Source organism: Bos grunniens, chromosome 18, assembly GCF_055505025.1.
Source record: "Bos grunniens cultivar Pamir isolate PY7600 chromosome 18, Bosgru_T2T1.0, whole genome shotgun sequence".
Classification (NCBI taxonomy): Eukaryota; Metazoa; Chordata; class Mammalia; order Artiodactyla; family Bovidae; genus Bos; species Bos grunniens.
This window is the reverse complement of record NC_141182.1, coordinates 23,546,946-23,564,787: the sequence shown is the minus strand read 5'-3', so window position 1 is coordinate 23,564,787 and position 17,842 is coordinate 23,546,946. Positions and strand designations below refer to the sequence as shown.

The 17,842-nt window shown below is 46.2% G+C and overlaps 1 long non-coding RNA gene across 1 annotated transcript; it reads right to left on the bottom strand.

The window, feature by feature from the left end:
• Window positions 1-4,002: 4,002 nt before the first annotated feature.
• Window positions 4,003-5,300, bottom strand: LOC147353238 (uncharacterized). Its single transcript, XR_015145486.1, has 2 exons — window positions 5,203-5,300; window positions 4,003-4,333 (listed from the first exon to the last, which is right to left on the bottom strand). It is a non-coding gene; the product is annotated as an uncharacterized LOC147353238 (long non-coding RNA).
• Between the last annotated feature and the right edge of the window lie 12,542 nt (window positions 5,301-17,842).

Below are 17,842 nucleotides of genomic sequence, written 5' to 3'. Positions count from 1 at the left end.
TCATAAACTGGTGATGATGTCTGCAAAAGACAAGTACAATTATTTTTAGAGGATGAAAAGGAAAGACTTCTTTGTGTTGGGGCTTTAGGGAAAGCCTGAAGGGCAAAGTGAAGTGAAGTCACTCAGTTGTGTCCGACTCTTTGCGACCCCATGGACAGTAGCCAACCAGGCTCCTCCGTCCATGGCATTTTCCAGGCAAGAATACTGGAGTGGGTTGCCATTTCCTTCTCCAGGGGATCTTCCTGACCCAGGGATTGAACCCAGGTCTCCTGCATTGTAGGCAGATGCTTTACCGCCTGAGCCACCAGGGAAGTCGCTTAGGCAAAAGTAGGAGTTAATTCAGCCAAGAGGATGGGGAGAGGGGAATTTGTGTTGTTGTTGTTGTTTTTTTTTTTCAGTGTTACAGCTCCATTTTATTTATAAGATAGCAAGAGAATCCAAGACTCGAAGAGAAGGGAGTGGAGGAGTGTGTGGGGAGGGAGAAAGAGAGAAAGAAAGAGAGAGAGAGAGAGAGCACGCGCACGCGGGAGAGAGAGTCCATGAGAAAGCGCTTTGGCTCCTCCTTTTATATGTTTTTTTCCCCCACCTGGGCCTGCCCTATGCAAATTGGGCTTAGCCAGGAATGCTGTTTGTTCTGTTTGTTCTGCCTGAAGTCTTCACTCTGGTCCTCTGACCTTCCTTGTCTTTTAGCCACCGCCATTTTGGACTCCTTTTCCCTATTCTACCTACCTAACATTCCGCCCTCAAGAGATGGGAGGCCCAATTCTTTGGGAATAGGGGCGTCGAGGTCTTTCTGGCTACTTCCTGCTGAACTGGGGCGGCGAGGGGTATTGGGCCTCCCCCTCTTGTTAGTCTCAATCCTCAGAGTCCTTATAGAGGTGTCCAAGGGTGTGTGATATTTTCCATGGTCAGCTGTAGTTTTATATCTTTGTTGAACTGGCACTGCATGTTGTAGCTGGTTGACCTGGGCAGAGACAAAACAGGTTAGACAATTGACAGTACATGGAATAATCATAAGCACCATCAATATAGCATAACAAAGACTAGTAGGGACATTGGTCAATTTTAAATTCACATAGCCAGGATGGCTCAAGTCCCTCTTTGTTCAGGAATCAGAAGATCTATCTCCTGTCTGTTTTGGAGTACAGTCTCTGTCAAGCTGTGTTGGCTCCTTAGAGCTATCCTGAGAAATCTTATCCCCTGAAACCAGATTGTGGGGGTGTTCATTAGAATGACACTCATTGGTAGTTCTGAATAGGTATCTGAGATCTCCCAGGGGCTCACAGGTATATTGAATGTCCTCTTCTATTTTCTTCCATGGCTTGACTCGTGAGTAGTGAATCCAGGAGCCATGTCCTGGTACCTTGACTGCTGTGGGGGTAGAAAGTATTACAGGGTAGGGGCCCTTCCATGTGGGCTGGAGTTGAGCCTTTGGGGACCCATCTTTCCAGACTTTAATTAGGACTTGAGTTCCTGGAGCATATAGTGGTGACTCTTTGGAATCTTTTGGGTCCTGGTTCATACCCCACAAGCGTATATCCTGTTGGAATTGCCCAATGGCCATGGTATAAGACTGGAGGGTCTGAACCTCTGGATCTAGGAAGAGGTCATTGACATAAACAAAAGGTCTCCCATATAGCATCTCATAAGGACTAGGACCAACCTGTTCCTTAGGGGCAATGCGGGTGCGGAGGAGAGTTATTGGTAAAGCCTCCTTCTCAGGGAGGTCTCCTGGGTTATCTTTTTTATCGCTGATTTTAAGAATTGATTGGCTCTTTCTACTTTTCCTGAAGATTGAGGCCTCTAGGCACAATGGAGATAATAAGTAATGCCCAATGCTTTTGAGACTCCTTGGGTGACCTTAGTTGCTTTATAATGTTGTGTTATTTTATGCTAAATAAAATGCTGAGTAAAGTAGATCAGTCATGTGTATACATATATCCCCTCTTTTCTGAATGTCCTTCCCATTTAGGTCACTGCAGAGCACTGAATAGAGTTCCATGTGCTACACAGTAGGTTCTCATTAGTTATCGGTTTTATACACAGTATCAAGAGTGTGTGGGGCTTCCCTGGTGGCTCAGAATCTGCCTGCAATGTGGGAGACCCAGGTTCGATCCCTGGGTTGGAAAGATCCCCTGGAGAAGGAAATGGCAACCCATTCCAGTACTCTTGCCTGGAGAATTCCACGGAGGGAGGAGCCTGGCGGGCTACAGTCCATGGGGTCACAAAGAATCGGACATGACTGAGCGACTAACACACGTCAAGAGTGTAATCAGGTTCCCAGGAGGCACAGTGGTAGGGAATTTGCCTGCCAACACAGAAGACGCAAGAGATGTTAGTTTAATCTGTGGGTTGGGAAGACTCCTTGGAGGAGGAAATGGCAACCTGCTCCAGTATTCTTGCCTGGAAAATTCCATGGACAGGGGAGCTTGGCAGGCTATAGTCCATGGGATCACAAGAGTCAGACATAGCTTAGGGACTAAACCATCACCACTGCCACCATCAAAGGCTGGCTTGGTGACCCTGTGCAAACCTTTACACCCTCAGAGCTACATTTTCCCCATCATGAAAGGGGACTAATGAGGTCTACCCCAGAGGACCCTTGCTGGTGGTTCCTGGATGTGTATTTAATCCTTGCTTGTGGACTGTTGGGTTGTGCCAAGCACGGACCACATCTGAAATGCCCACTCCTGTGGGTACGGGGTACTCCCCTTGATGGCTAACATCCCCTTCTTTGAGGAATCACCCCCACCAGATAACTTTATAAAATCAGATTCCCCCCAGCTCCCCAGGTTGATTGGCCTCTGTCTTGAGGACAGCTTGGCCAGGGGCTAGCTTGGGGAAATGGACGAAGCCAATCACATCCCTGCACACTGAAATAACCATGAGGTGGGAGGGCCAGAACACTTCCTGTGGATACTGAGTTAAGAAGCTGTGAACGAGGGAAGGGCCAGAGTCACCATCAGGGGTGGGCACAGACTGAGACTTGGAGGACACTGGTGGGAGAGAGAGGAAAATGGGACAGAAGCACATGGAAATGCCTGAGAGGAAGACCACACCAGCTGTTCCCATGGCAACTGGGCTGCTCTCAGTGACCCCAGTAAAGGTCTCTGCCCAGGGTCTGCCTGCAAGGGGGTGTGAAGTAAGAACTGACTTCCACTCACTGCCATGTCTCCTAGGAAGCCCTAGGGGTCAGTAAGGAGCCTGTGAGGAAATTGCAGTGGTTATCACTAAACATGGGTTAGGTATCCTTCTGTGGTCCCTTCTCAGAATAGCCCTGGGAGGCAGATGACATCAGTCTCCCCATTTCACAGACGTGGAAACTGAGGCACATGGGTTGCCTCATACAACAAGGTATATGAGTGAGCGACCCAGGATTCAAACCCAAGTAGTCATCTGAAGAGACTCTGACCTTAGCCTCTGTGTTATCCTGTCAGCAACTCATCAGTCAGAGAAGGCAATGAAAAACAGATATGAGTCTGTTCACAAGAGACTCAAAAGTAGTCACCAGCTCCCAGAGAAAAGGGCAGGAACTTCATGAAAAAGAGTACAAAGCTTTACCGAGTCACAGAAAGTGTGGATGATACACAGACACTGCTCCTCTATGGAAGGTTTAGTATTAAAGCTGCCCGTTTTGCCCAAAGTGATTTCAAAGTTTGACAACCTAAATCACAAAGGTACTTTTTAAGGAACTTGATAACACGATTCTAAGGTGCATCTGGAAGATTTAATGAGCGAGAAGAGCCAGGAAGTTTCTGAGAAAAGAAGCATGATTAGGGGGACTCTGCTCATTACCGTGTTTGGGGGGTGCATATTACGAAGCCAGGGTAATTAAAACAGTGTGACACTGGCTTTGAAGAGCAGAAAGATAAAAGATATGCAATTAAATATTTGCTATATGATAAAGGAGGTGTTTCATATAAGTGAGGAAAAATATATCATTTATACCCAAATTAATTCCAAATGGATTCAATATTTTCATGTGAAGAAATGAAACTGTGATTTCCTCTCAAAAATGTATAACCTGAATTTAATCAAAGGGAAACATCAAACAAACCCAGACGAGGGACCTTCTACAAAATGGTTGGCTTGGAATCTTCTAGCTGTCAGCGGCAAAGCAGGCAGAGGGAGGAGAAGGCGCTCCGGAGCTGGAGGGGAGACCCCTGGGTGCGGGCAGAGAGGTGATGGCATCCATAGCAGAGGGAGGGGTGGGTTTTGCAGGAGGTGGTGAAGAAAAATGGATCCCCAGGAACCCTCTGGTGGTCCAGTGGTTAGGACTCTGTGCTTCCGCTGCTGGGACCGGAGTGCAGTCACGGGTCCAGGAACCAAGATCCTGCAAGTGGCAGGGTGCCGCCAAAAAAAAAAAGGGATCCTGAAAGAAAGGTTTTGGGGAGTAGCCTCTGCCAGCCTGTGGCACCAACAAGAAGCCCTGTCCTTTGCCTCCCTGGTTTCCTGAACTCGCCCCTGGTGATTACTGATCCATCCCTTTATAGAACATTGTGGAAGCTCAAAAAAACATTTATGAAAAACCTTTACTTATGTCAAAACAGACATTAAATATAATGTTAGGTAAAAACACTTTATCGTGTTTACTATGTGCCAGATACTATTCTAAGTCCTGTAGACTTATTCCTCATATTTATCCTATGAGGCAGGTACTATTATATCCCCATTTAAATTTGAGTGAATTGAGGCAGGTCACCAGAAGTCAAGTGACTCTGTCCAAAATCACATGGCTGTATATGCTAGGACTGAGGTTTGGCTGTAGGTAGTTGAACCCTTAAAACTGCATCCACAGTCACCATGTTCAAAGACTACCCAACTTGCTCAGAAGCTGGAATTGTGGGCACAGTATTTGTTTTCTGGGTGTATTTGTTTTTGCTGAACTTTTAGAATATTCCATGGTATGTCGCATTTTTTTTTAATTGGAAAAAGTCAACAATTAAATGGAAAAAATTCGATCCACATTTCTTGTTTGATCTATGAGAGTCAGTGCTTGGCCCCTCTGAGCCTGTGCTCATCTCAGTCCTCTCTGAAATCCCACACCTTAGGTCCCCCATGTACTGCTAAGGACTTCATTGTTGGCTAAGCAGTTGGTGGGTTCGATTATTGCTAGGACATCGTGAGTTCCTTGATGGTCTATACTTGGATCTCCGGGGAAAATGCAGGTGCTCACACCTCAAGCTTTTCTTGTTTACTCACCTTCTGTAAGATAATATTCTGCGTTTAGTCACTAAGTTTATTGTAACTTACAGCAGCAATCTGGCTTCCCTGGTGGTTCAGATGGTAAAGAATCTGCCTGCAATGCAGGAGACATGAGTTAGATCCCTGGGTTGGGAAGATTTCCCGGAGAAGGGAATAACTACCCACTCCAGTATTCTTGCCCGGAAAATTCCATGGACAGAGGAGCCTGCTGGGCTACAGTCCCTGGGGTTGGACATGACTGAGTAACTAACTCTTTCACTTCATAGCAGCAATCAGAAACTAAGACATTCCTAGTGAGAATAGAGTCAGTACATGAACTTGTGCTGTCTGGCTCCAGACCTGAAACTTTTAACCATGCTATCCGACTGCTTCGATCCGTGTATACAGAATAGGTGTCCATGGAGAACTTATTTGGGGTCTTAGAAATTCAGGAGGAATTCAGGAGGCATTGAGGGTGTGGTGAGTGAGTCTTAAGGCAGATCTCAGTCAGGGCAAGGGTTTGATAAATGAAAGTAGGAGGAAGAAGAGCAGAGAGAACATCCTGACTGAGGAAACAGTATACAAAGTTCCAGAGGCAGCAGACAAGTCAGCAGAGGTGGGAGAGATGAGGGGCCGGGTGGAGCAACAGGAGGCCCACAGAGACCAACAGGGAGCGTGCCTGGATGCTGTGGGTTCTGCAAACAGCCACGGGAAAGACAAACATATGCCAGTCCATTGCCTATCCATGCAGGCAGGACCCACCCCACTCAAGGGATAGGACCACACCCCTCCTGGGAATGCTGAGCGACCCAGGAGCTGGCCAGGTCTCACACCCAGCTGGGATTCCAGGTCTCACTGGCAGACATGAGGCTGCTGTATTCTACATGGCATCTGACGCCGTGGTTTGGGGCAGACATTTCCCCCCAGGTCAAGTTCAGCTCCGGTTGAGTCTACTGTGCCCTGGAGCACCAGACCTGTGGAAAACAGGATCGCTGGTGGGACCTGACCCCCTGAAACTTCCCCTGGCTCAGGGAAGATGCTGGAGAAAATCCTTATACCTAATCCCTCTGCTTTCACAATCCAAAGTTTATTTTCACCAAACTAGGCTGCCAGCTGAGTTTGTTTCTAATGTCCCTGCCCTAAGCCTTAACCATCAACTTCAGAGGACCCCACACAAGACTGAAGGCCATTCATTCATTCATTCATCCTTTATCCATCACATACTTATTGAGCACAAAGAGTTGGCTATGACTGAGCAACGAACACTTTCACTTTCACAGATCAGAAGATTTCTTATAGATAAGCAGCTTTCCAGTTTCCCACAAAAGACTATAAGCTTTGGCAAACCAGGCTCACAGGTCCATTCAACTAGGGTTGGCATGGAGTAGAAGCTGCCCCCTTGCGTTCACCACAATCACCCTTTTCCTTGCCCCTGCAGCCTCCGGCAGGGACATCCACCGGAGGACAGGTGTTGGGACCCACCCCCATGGGTGTATGTTGTTTGTTACTTGGAAACCTCCACCTGCAGAGACAGTCCCCAATATACGTGGCCTTGATGATCTCTTCAGAATCATTGCTTGCCTGTCCTGAGTCCCAGCAAACACTGAATGTTGGTCAGATGAGCTCAGTAGTCAAATGAATATCCATGCACCTGCTTTTGTACCTGGTGCCGATGGGAGAGATCCAGGCTGGGCTCAGAACCCACTGATGTATCTATACGGGTTTGCTGTGTGGCCCTGAACAGGTCACTTCACCTACACCTTTGCGTCCTCACCTGCACAATTGGGGAAGTTAAAAACCCTCCAAGTGTTCTCCTAGCTCTAAAGCTCTCTCCATAATTGCATGTCCTTCCTTCCCTGTGGCACTCCTAGGACCTAGTCAGATCACAGATGTGGAAGAATCTGTGAATCCAAGAATTGCACAGTGGCTAAGCGTATGGGCTTTGGAGGCCAACAACTCAATGGTTTAAAATCTCAGCTCAGCGCCTGCTCGTTTTAAACCTGGGGAAACTTTCTTAAGCTCTCTCCATTTCAGTTTCCTCACATGTCAAAAGGGTATAATAAAATTCACTCACAATGCTGTGAATATTAAACAAGTTATTGTAGGGAAAGTGCTTAAAGCAATGCTTGGCGCCAAGAAGTGCTTAATAAATATTAGTTCTGTGCCAGGAGCCACTGTTATTGTAAAAGCCTCTGTTCTTGAAGAATGTCTAAATTCATGGGGAGACAGAAAGTGCCTCTAAAGTACAGTCTGGGGACAACAGGAATTCAGAGTGTGGTGGAGACTTTCAGACCTGTAGGAGGCAGGGAAGGGTGGCCTCAAAGAGTTTGGAAGGTTTCTCTAAGGAAAGCATTGATGGGAGGATTTGCCTGAGAAACAGTGGGAGTCAATGGGAGGGTGCTTTGTGGGGAGCCCTATCCCAGGTGGGAGAAAGAATGGACCAAGCATTGCATCACTTGGTCATTTATATCTTTAAGGATGCCCTCGAGTCAGGCTCAGCGTTTTGTGCCAAGGACACAGGTGAATGAAGCACCTCAATGTCATAGCTCAGACCATGGACACTGAGTGAGACATACTTGGGTGAGAGTCCCAGCAAGCTGTGTGATCTTAGTCAAGCGATTTAACCTCTGAGATTTACTTTTCCATTCTGTAAAATGGGGGGATGATAATGGCACTTCATCAGGGGGCCATTGTCAGGATTAAATGAAAAATGCCTGAAAAAGAAATGAAATGAAGAAAGCCCCTGCTAAGCGATGGTCATTTTTGCTCCCTTGATATGGGAGTCTTTTGCACCGGAACATTGTGGGGAGCATTACCTGTGTGAGAAATACAGTCTCTGACAGAGAATTGTACATAACTCAAAGGACAAGATCTAGGCTGCATGCAAAGACTCTCCAGACTCTGTGATGGTTCTACCCATGAATAAAAATGATTCAGAGCAGTGTATTCAAAGCGTGGTCTGTGTTCCCATACCAACCCCGAATATCTTTGCAAGAGATCTATGATGAGACAATGGAGAGGTTGAGAGTAAAAGCTTAGACGCTTTTATGGTGTGACATCCAGATGCATGTTTGATAGACTTGTCTCACTGAACAGGATATAGATGAGTTCAGTCATTGTTGAATTTGCCTCCTACAATGCATGTGGCTCAAGTTGCATACCAGTTATGTATAGTAGGACCAAGTGTTAATCCATGATAGATTGGAAATATTTAAAAATGGTCCTTTGCAAAAGATAGTTTGAGAAACAGTTTTCTAGGCAGGCAGAGAGCTTTAATTCTGAGTGAGCAGATATATCAGTTAGAGTCCTCTGGGAAAATAAAATGTGCTCTAGGTGTTTCAAACATAGAGAATTCAATAGAGGGGATTGATTATACAGGCCATGGAAGATCTGGGAAGCCAAACAAGGGACAAAGATACAACCCAGAAATTAGCTACAGCAGGAATCTGTGACCACCTCTAAGGCTGGAGGGACAGCAGGAGGATGTGGTGCAACTAAAATTCAAGGTTCAGGGTTGTCCAGAGGGAGCTAAACCCATGGTTAGGGTGCCCCAGTGGGAGCTGGAGCCATGGACAAGACTTAGGTTCTGTCTTAGATGCCACTGGAAGAAAGGACAGATAAGGAGAAACACCCCGACTTTTATCCTCCTTCTATCCCCTGGTATTCTGCCAGGACCTTCCATTGGTTAGGACCTACCCAGAAGCCAGATGGCAAGGCAGCTTGGGGATAGAGAGCAAGGGAATGGCAGTGAATGGAACTAAGAGCAAATAAGCCAATGAGTGTCACGGGAGGGGTGGGGGTGGGGGTGAGAAAGCAGGAAACTAGCCAGACAGAAATGATTTCCAATCAACTTCTGACCATAGTGGTAGAGTTGGTCGTGGTGGATTCAGGATTTTCTCACTAGCTGTCCATCTCCAGTTGTTGAGAAGACCAATTAAGACAGCGCTCAGTTGATACTCCAGATAAAGGACAGGGAAGAAGATGGAATTTCTTCACTGCCAATCTCAAGAGCAGGATTAAGAAAAAGGATTAGGGACTTCCCTGGTGGTCTAATGGGTAAGACTGGATGCTCCAAATTCGGGGCGGGGCGGGGCGGGGCGGGTGCTGTATTTGATTCCTGGTCAGGGAACTAAATCCCACATCCTGCAACTAAGAGTTTGCATGCTGCAACAAAAGATCCCACTTGCTGTGATGAAGATCGACGATCCCACATGCTGTAACTAAGATCCAGCACAGTCAAATAAAACTAAATGTTTTAAAAAGAAACAGAATTAAATGTTTCTCTAGATTATTTTCCCTTCACACTCCTTCTTGTCACTTTCAAGTGGGGAAAAAAAATTCTGTGAGGTCTGTGATGTCTTTCATATTTGAAACGGAGATGCTAGAGTCAAAAGATGTGTGCATTATGGAGAAGATGTGAGAGGATTTCTTAGAAGATGAAGAAAGAATTCCAGAGACGTTAAGCAAGCAAACAAACAGACCCAGCGGCAACAACTACAACAAACGAAGAGACGGGGAGAATAAAACACTTGTGAAAAAACCTGCCAGGCTATGATGCAGGGAGAAAATTGATATTAATGAAACATCATGAGCGAATTAAGACAGCCAAAGTACTCTCAGATGTCTGTGGGGACTGCTCCTCTCACTGGCTTTTGGAAAAAGTTAACATGTAAAACTTCCTCATAAACAAAAGTATTTTAAGAATTTCAACTCGGAGACATTCCTGGCTAGCATCACTCATGCAGTTGGGAATACCTTTGATTAATTCCGGCTGGTAATTAGGTTGGAGAGTGTTTGTGCCAAGCGTTCCTTAGAGCTGCGTAAAAGGTGAGGCAGGAAGGCAGGGCACCCGGGGAGAGACCCCCCACCTGGCTTTTGAGCCCTGAAGTTGGCTGGATGGTGACTTCTGGTTTTAGGAGTGAGACCAATACACTCTCAGATTAGCTCTGGTCGTTTATAAGACTGTCACTGAAATCACCCTGTGATTGCAAAAGACACCAGCTGCAGAGTACCTCCAGCTCATCTCTCCTTTCTCTGAGACCATCGTCTCTTCACCGTACAGCCATATTTAAACCTCAAGATCCCACCCCTGCATGTAGCTGAATGGACCAGGAGTGGTCACTTGACTAAGCTTAGCCAGTCATATTCTCCCCCAACTGTCAAGCATTTGGAACCAGCATTTGCAGATGCTAGTGAGTTTCTTCTTGTTGCTTGAATTGCAAAAGCATAAATGTTAAGGAGTGCTGGCTATGTGCGTTTCATAGAGAAGCCAGTTTACAGATAAAGAAAGATGAGGAAGATCCAGAGAAAAGCGGTTCCAGGCAATGAGGCTGAGAGAGACTCTGGTTATGGGGCCCTTGTTCTTGTCCTCTATGAGGCCCAGTTTCATGGTCTCTCCTTGCGTTTTGAGAGGTGTATCCAAAAATAGTCTCCTTTTTATTGCTTGTGCAAATGTGGGTTTCTGCTCTTTGCCACCAAGACACCAACAGTATGAGAAAATGGCGGTTGCTATGTTTTGGCCTAAGATGCCCTGGTGCCTGCAGTTAAGACTGGCAGACAGTACTTTCTTATAACTCACTTCAGTTTAGGAGACATCTATACAATGCATCTTAATACTCTCTCGCATTCATAGCTCAGTTGGTAAAGAATCCGTCTGCAATGTGGGAGACCTGGGTTCGATCCCTGGGTTGGGAAGATCCCCTGGAGAAGGGAAAGGCTACTCACTCCACTCTTCTGCCCTGGAGAATTCCATGGACTGTATAGTACATGGGATCAGACACGTGTTGGCAGAGTCCCATGCGACTGAGCCACTAATTTCAATAAAGGAAGAAGTGGGTGAAGATGCGCAATTGGATGGCTCCTCTGAAAACTGTCCTGACCCAAAACAGCCCTTGCTCTCCTGCTTTATGTCCTACCATTGGAGTCATCCCACTTTATGTAGGTCAACACAGGTTGCTACCTGGAGAGGGAGCGAGCCCATTGTATAAGTGGTATGAACGAAGCTCAGTGCTAAAGTGACTACTCTTTTCAGTATCTAGCAAAGCTCTGGGGCCTGGTGTGCTGCAGTCCATGAGGTCACAAAGAGTCAGATATGACTTAGCAAGTGACCACCACCAACAACAATAACAACACTAAGTTGGCATCAGCACCAAGGTAAGGCCTGTTACCCAGGTTGGTTCTTGGATAAGTCTTGGAGCTGTCTTGGGGAAACGAGTATCAGTGCTTCCCCACCCTGACTATGCTTTAGAATTACCTGGGAAGGTTTTTTGGGGAAAAAAAAAGTCTAATACCTACGCCACACTCCAGACCAACTGAATCATACATAGTCTCTTGGTTTGACACCTGGACATTATATACTTTAAAGTTTTTCTTTATTTGGCTGCATTGGGTCTTAGTTGTGGCATACAGGATCTTCACTGTATCATGCAGGATCTTTCATTGTGGTGCACAAACTCTCTAGTTGCTGTATGTGGGCTTACTTGTTCCCAGCATGTGGGATCTTAGTTCCCTGAACAGAGATTGAACCCATGTTGCAAGGTGGGTTCTTAACCACTGGACCACCAGAGAAGTCCTAGCATTGTTTTTTAAAAATTCCTGGGATGATTTTAAGATTTAGTGGAAGGACTGATGCTGAAGCTGAAACTCCAGTACTTTGGCCACCTGATGTGAAGAACTGACTCATTGGAAAATACCCTGATGTTGGGAAGGATTGAAGGTGGGAGGAGAAAGGGATGACAGAGGATGAAATGGTTAGATGGCATCACCGACTCAATGGACGTGAGTTTGAGTAAGCTCTGGGAGGTGGTGATGGACAGGGAAGCCTGGCGTGCTATAGTTCATTGGATCACAAAGAGTCAGACACGACTGAGTGACTGAACTGAGGGTTAAGAACTATCGTGTGTGCTTTGTGCTAAGTCACTTCAGTCATGTCCAACTCTTTGCGACCCTTTGGACTGTAGCCCACCAGGCTCTTCGGTCCATGGGATTTTCCAGGCAAGAATGCTGGAGTGGGTTGCTATGCCCTCCTCCAGAGGATCTTCCCAACCCAGGGATTGAACCCATGTCTCTCACGTCTCCTACATTAGCAGGTGGTTTCTTTACCACCAGCACCACCTGGGAAGAACTATTGAGCTGAGTGAATTACTTTTGGGAAAAAGGAATGATTAATTGAGCCGATGAGTGCTGGATCTTCATTGTTGAGAGCTGAACATAAACCCCCTGAGCACTTTGCTTGGGATGGTTGGGAGAAAGGAAAAAAAAAAAAAGGGTAGACTGGGCTGTTGAGTTCAGAGGTTTCCTATTATTGTGGAGGTCAAACTAGTTTGAACTGTCTGAAGTTCATCACTCATTATACCTCGTTAATTTGGATTCAGGTGAGAATTTATGAGTATTCTCAAACTCTTAGGAAATAGCTTTATTCAACAGAGGAAAAATATAAATAAGACAGCTCATCCTTTGCCCTACTTAAGGGAATCAGCTCTACACACACACACGCACACACATGCACCCCCCCACCCCAACAGTGAGTTTGCTAATAATACATTGGATTTGAGTTAGTCATTCAAGTAGGTCCTTGGGGATCACTATTTGCCAAACACTGTTCCTGGCATATGGTAGAGACTCAATAAATATTTGTTGAATTAATGAATAAATGAACATATTGTCACTGTAGAAGTCACCACATGCTGTTTGGATTATAGAAGGTTTTGAAAGAAAATGTAATATTTTGAGGTCCAAACAAAAATGAGCTGATCTGCCTCCATCTGTAGCCTGGGGATGGAGGGAAGCAGTCATAGGTCAGAAACTCCATATTTGGGATGGGCAGTGATTTCTATTGGCTTTGCTTTCAAGATTCCCAAACTCTAACCTGTCCCCTCTGCATACTCCAAGCCTGGGTCTAACCTGGCTCAATTTTGGCTAGTAATAAAGGGGAGTTGGGTGAGGCACCCCACATATGTCCTGTATGGGAGAGGTAATGGCCCCCTCCAGAGGGCTCCTCCTTTGGGCATCACCCTGTCAATGGACACATTGAGGGCCCAGAGCCTCAGACTTGCCAACTGAAATACCAATAAGGGCAATAGAACTTAAACTCATAATCTCCATGATATAAGGGCATTTCCTTAAAGCAATCAGTGCCGGCAGGGCTGCTATGAATGAAACTGAATTGTGCCATCACCACCATCACCCCAATTCCTGTGTGAGATCTATAATCCCAGAGTGGTTGTATTTGGAGATAGTCTATAAGGAGGTATGTGTGTGCTAAGTAGCCAGTTGTATCTGACTCTTTGCAATCCCATGGACTGTAGCCCACCAGGCTCCTCTGTCCATGGGATTCTCCAGGCAAGAATAGTGGAGTGGGTTGCCATGCCCTCCTCCAGGGGATCTTCCCAACCCAAGGATTGAACCTGCATCTCTAGCATTGGCCGGCAGGTTTCTTTACCACTAGCACCACCTGGGAAGCCTGCCTATAAGGAGGTGGTGGTGGGGCAGTTACTCAGTCGTGTCAGACTCTTTACGACCCCATGGACTGTAGCCCACCCGGCTTCTCCGTCCATGGGATTCTCCAGGCAAGAATACTGGAGTGGATTACCATTTCCTTCTCCAGGGGATCTTCCCGACCCAGGGATCGAACCCGGGTCTCCTGCATTGGAGGCAGACGCTTTAACCTCTGAGCCACCAGGGAAGAAATTAAGGTTAAATGAGGTCATAGAGGTTGTAAAACAGAATGAAGAAAGTCAGAAAGAGAAAAACAAATACCATTTAACATCACTTATATGTGGAGTTTAGAAAAATGGTACAGATGAACTTACTTGCAAAACAGCAATGGAAGGACTTTCCTAGTCGTCCAATGGTTAAGAATCCACCTTCCAATGCAGGGGATGTGTGTTTGATCCTCAGTCAGGGAACTGAGATCCCATGTGCCAGGGGACAACTGAGCCCTTGTGCCACAACTAGAGAGAAGCTTGTATGCCTAGAGAAGCCCAAGTACTGCAGTGAAGATCCTGCTTGCCCCGAGTAAGACCTGATGCAGTCAAAAAAATAAATAATTTTGGAAAAAGCAGAAATAGAATCGCAGATACAGAGAACAAACTTATGGTCACCAAGCGGGGTGGGGGTGGGGGGTGGGCAACAGGGTCGGGATGAATTGGGAGGTTGGGATTGACATTTACACACAGTACTGGGCTCTGCTTAGTTGCTCAGTTGTGTCTGACTCTTTCTGATCCTGGAGCGTAGCCCACCACGCTCCTTTGTCCATGGGATTCTCCAGGCAAGAATACTGGAGTGGGTTACCATGCACTCCTCCAGGAGATCTTCCCCAACCCAGGGACTGAACCCAGGTCTCCCACATTGCAGGCAGATTCTTTACTGTCTGAGCCACCAGGGAAGCCCAAGAATACTGGAGTGGGTAGCCTATCCTTTCTCCAGGGGATCTTCTCAACCCAGGGATTGAACCAGGGTCTTCTGCATTGCAGGCAGATTCTTTACCAGCTGAGCTACCAGGGAAGCCCACTTCCCATATATGCATTACTATATATAAGATAGATAACTACAGAGAACCTACTCTGTAGCACAGAGAGCTCTACTTGGTGCTCTTTGGTGACTTAAATGGGAAGGAAATCTAAAAAAAAAGAGTGTATATATGTATACTTATGGCTGATTCACATTGCTGCACAGCAGAAATTAATAAACATTGTAAAGCAACTATACCTCAATAATAAAATTTTAAATAAGAATGGCACTCTGATCCCTTAGGATTAGTGTCCTTATAAAAAGAGACATAGACTGTCTCTAGTACTCAGAAGGACAGCCATGTAGAAACAAAGCTAGGAAGAAGGCACAAGGGACATCTTTGAAGTTTCTTGAACTACTAAAAAAGATGAATTCTGATGTTGTAATCTGCTTGACAATAAAGTCCTTGTTTTAGCATTAAAAATAGTTGTTTAAAATAACATTTTTCCTGACGTTTCACCTAATCCCTGTCTTCTCTCCAAATTACCTTCCCAGGAGCATATGCCCGGTTTGAAAAGAACATGATGAGCTGAATTGAGAAGTGGCTTAAGTTGGGAGGGAGCCATGATCTGGGTCAGAAGAAGTGTTTGCAGAAACTGAGGGTAATTGCCACAAAGGGGAGGGGGCTGAGAGTCAAGGATGACAGCTGCCTTCAGATGTCAGAAAGAGAACCTGAAACAAATCAAACAAAGGTCTTCAGTCTTATCAAGCACCATGTTCCCTTTTGATGAATATAAAAATCTTATATGTTCTGGGTACTATCAGGCTCTTATTTGTATCATGGAAAATATTGTTTTTCATTTCTTGACTTTATTTTTTTTATTATTTTTATTTTATTTTATTTTTAAACTTCACACTACTGTATTGGTTTTGCCACATATCGAAATGAATCTGCCACAGGTATACATGTGTTCCCCATCCTGACATAACAAGCACCTGTGTGTTTTCAAACCATTTTCACTGCTGACACCCTCTCCACTCTGGAGATTCTGATACACCCTTCTGGTTGGTTTCCTTCCCTGTCTGCTGAATTTTGCTATTTTAAGTGTATAGTTACACAAAGCAGAATCTGGCCAATGGGGATGAGTTCCAGAAAAGTAGATTTCAGCATATAAAGGAAGGCATTCCAAAAGCGTCCAGAATGGATTGATGTTTCAGGTAGTGAGCCCCCCATGACTGGAGGAGTGTAAGAGACCAAGTGACTACTTTTGATCAGAGCAGCAATTGGATGCTGTGATTTCCAGTTCTGCCTTTGTGTTTCAAAAACCGAGATATATGATGTGGAAACTCCAGATCTCTGGACAAACAGCCACATTTTCATAGGTTAGACATTTCAGTGTTTTCAAGACTGTTCTCTGTACTTTTAAAGAGGGGATACTCACCTCCAATTCCTTGAGCTCCCTAATTCTTTCTACCATCCAATTTGGGGAGTTGAACTCAATTTGTCTGAGGACTAGAGGGCATCAGGGGTGTGGAGGCCCTGATGGTGCAGGTGAAGAAGGTGGCACCAGGGGTGTCATATGAAAAGGACAAAGGGAGTTCTCTCTGTCACTTCGGCCTTTCTTGGCTCAAAGAGCCAGGGTTCCTTCATTTCGTACTGGAGGTCTCAGCGCCCTACCATGAAAAATCAGCCTGGCCCTGAGTCACTCTGTGCTGTCCCATTGTGTACGTGTTGTCATCCTGAAAAATGCCAGCTCACCCCTCCCTCTTCTCCTTCCAATCTTAGGCCAGAGATGACCTTACCACAGGCTAATCTTAATGCATCTGGTTTGACCAGGAGGGTGTATTTTATGATCCCTCTCCTACCCACCCCTCAAAAAATAAACATGAAAGTATTTCATATTAGGAATCCAGATTTCCAGTTTATCTGTAACACTCAGATCTGGGAATCTGGACCTGCAGCCCACAGGGCACAAGTCACCTCCTGTGCTGCCCTCTCCTTCCCCAGCTGTCCCTTGTCTTCATTTAGCTTCCACCCAGAGTGGATCCCGAGACCCGGCTTGAAGAGCAAGTTATTTATTGGGAAGATGAGCCCAGAACACACGTGCAGAGGGTGGGTAGGTGGGCCAGGGAGGGAAGAAGGCCATCAGGTTCCTATTCTGGGCAGCAGAGTTTAATCCTGCAGGGTCACAGATCAATGCAGTCAGTGCAGACCATGCCTCTGTGTCCCTCCTGAGAGGAGAGGAGCTGGGGTATTTGTACACCCTCTCCTGCCAATCGCGAGTGGAGGCTGTTCAAGCAGGGAGAGAGCCAGTGGCCAAAGAGTCCTGGCAGCAGGGAGTCCAGAGTACTCTGAAAGGGTCAGGCCTGCCTGTGGGCAGGGGCCAGGGGTGGCTGGTGGGGGTTCTGCTTCTTCTCCGCAAGAAGCTTGACTTTAAACCATTTTGTCTGGCTCTGTTTAAAAAACCTGGAGGGATGGGGTGGGAAGGGAGGTGGGCAGGGGGTTCAGGATGGAGGGGACACATGTATACCTATGACCATACTGATGTATGGCAAAAACCATCACAGTATTGTAATGTAATTATCTTCCAATTAAAATAATAAAAAAAAAAAAAAGAAAAAGGACATCACCTCTCCTCACCATCCTTCTCTGACTCAGTTTCTGTTCTGAGCTATGAGGGGACCATGGCGTATGCTGTGGGTTTAGGGGGAGATGTGTGGACCCAGGCAAGGAGCTGTGTCTCCTAAGACGAAAGTCTTTTGCCTTGCATGGCCTTGTCCTCTCAAACCCCTCAGCAGGGTGGACCTTGATTGGGTGTCCTGGGTCCTCTCTTTCCTTGTCCCCATCCAGCCAGTCTTGCTTTTTCCTTCCGAAGATTTAAATTCCTCAAGTCGCCTGCTCTCTGGTTCATTCTAAGTTAACCAGCCAAGTGGTTTTGATGGCCAGTTGTGGGGGGATTAATTGGAGGGGAGGGATTAAAACACTCCTTTTTCTAAGTCAAATCTCCAGATCTGGGTCATTAAAAATGATGCCTTTTTAAGTGCTTCCATGTTTGCTGGCATCCCCTTGACCAAAGGAAGAACGGCAGACACCAGACAATGGGCCTCCATCTGCCCTTGTGGCCACAACATTTCCTGGAACCAGAGGGCTGGTAATACGTACAAATGAGAGGGGCACGTTCTCTGCCAGGCCCTCCCCAGAGGGACG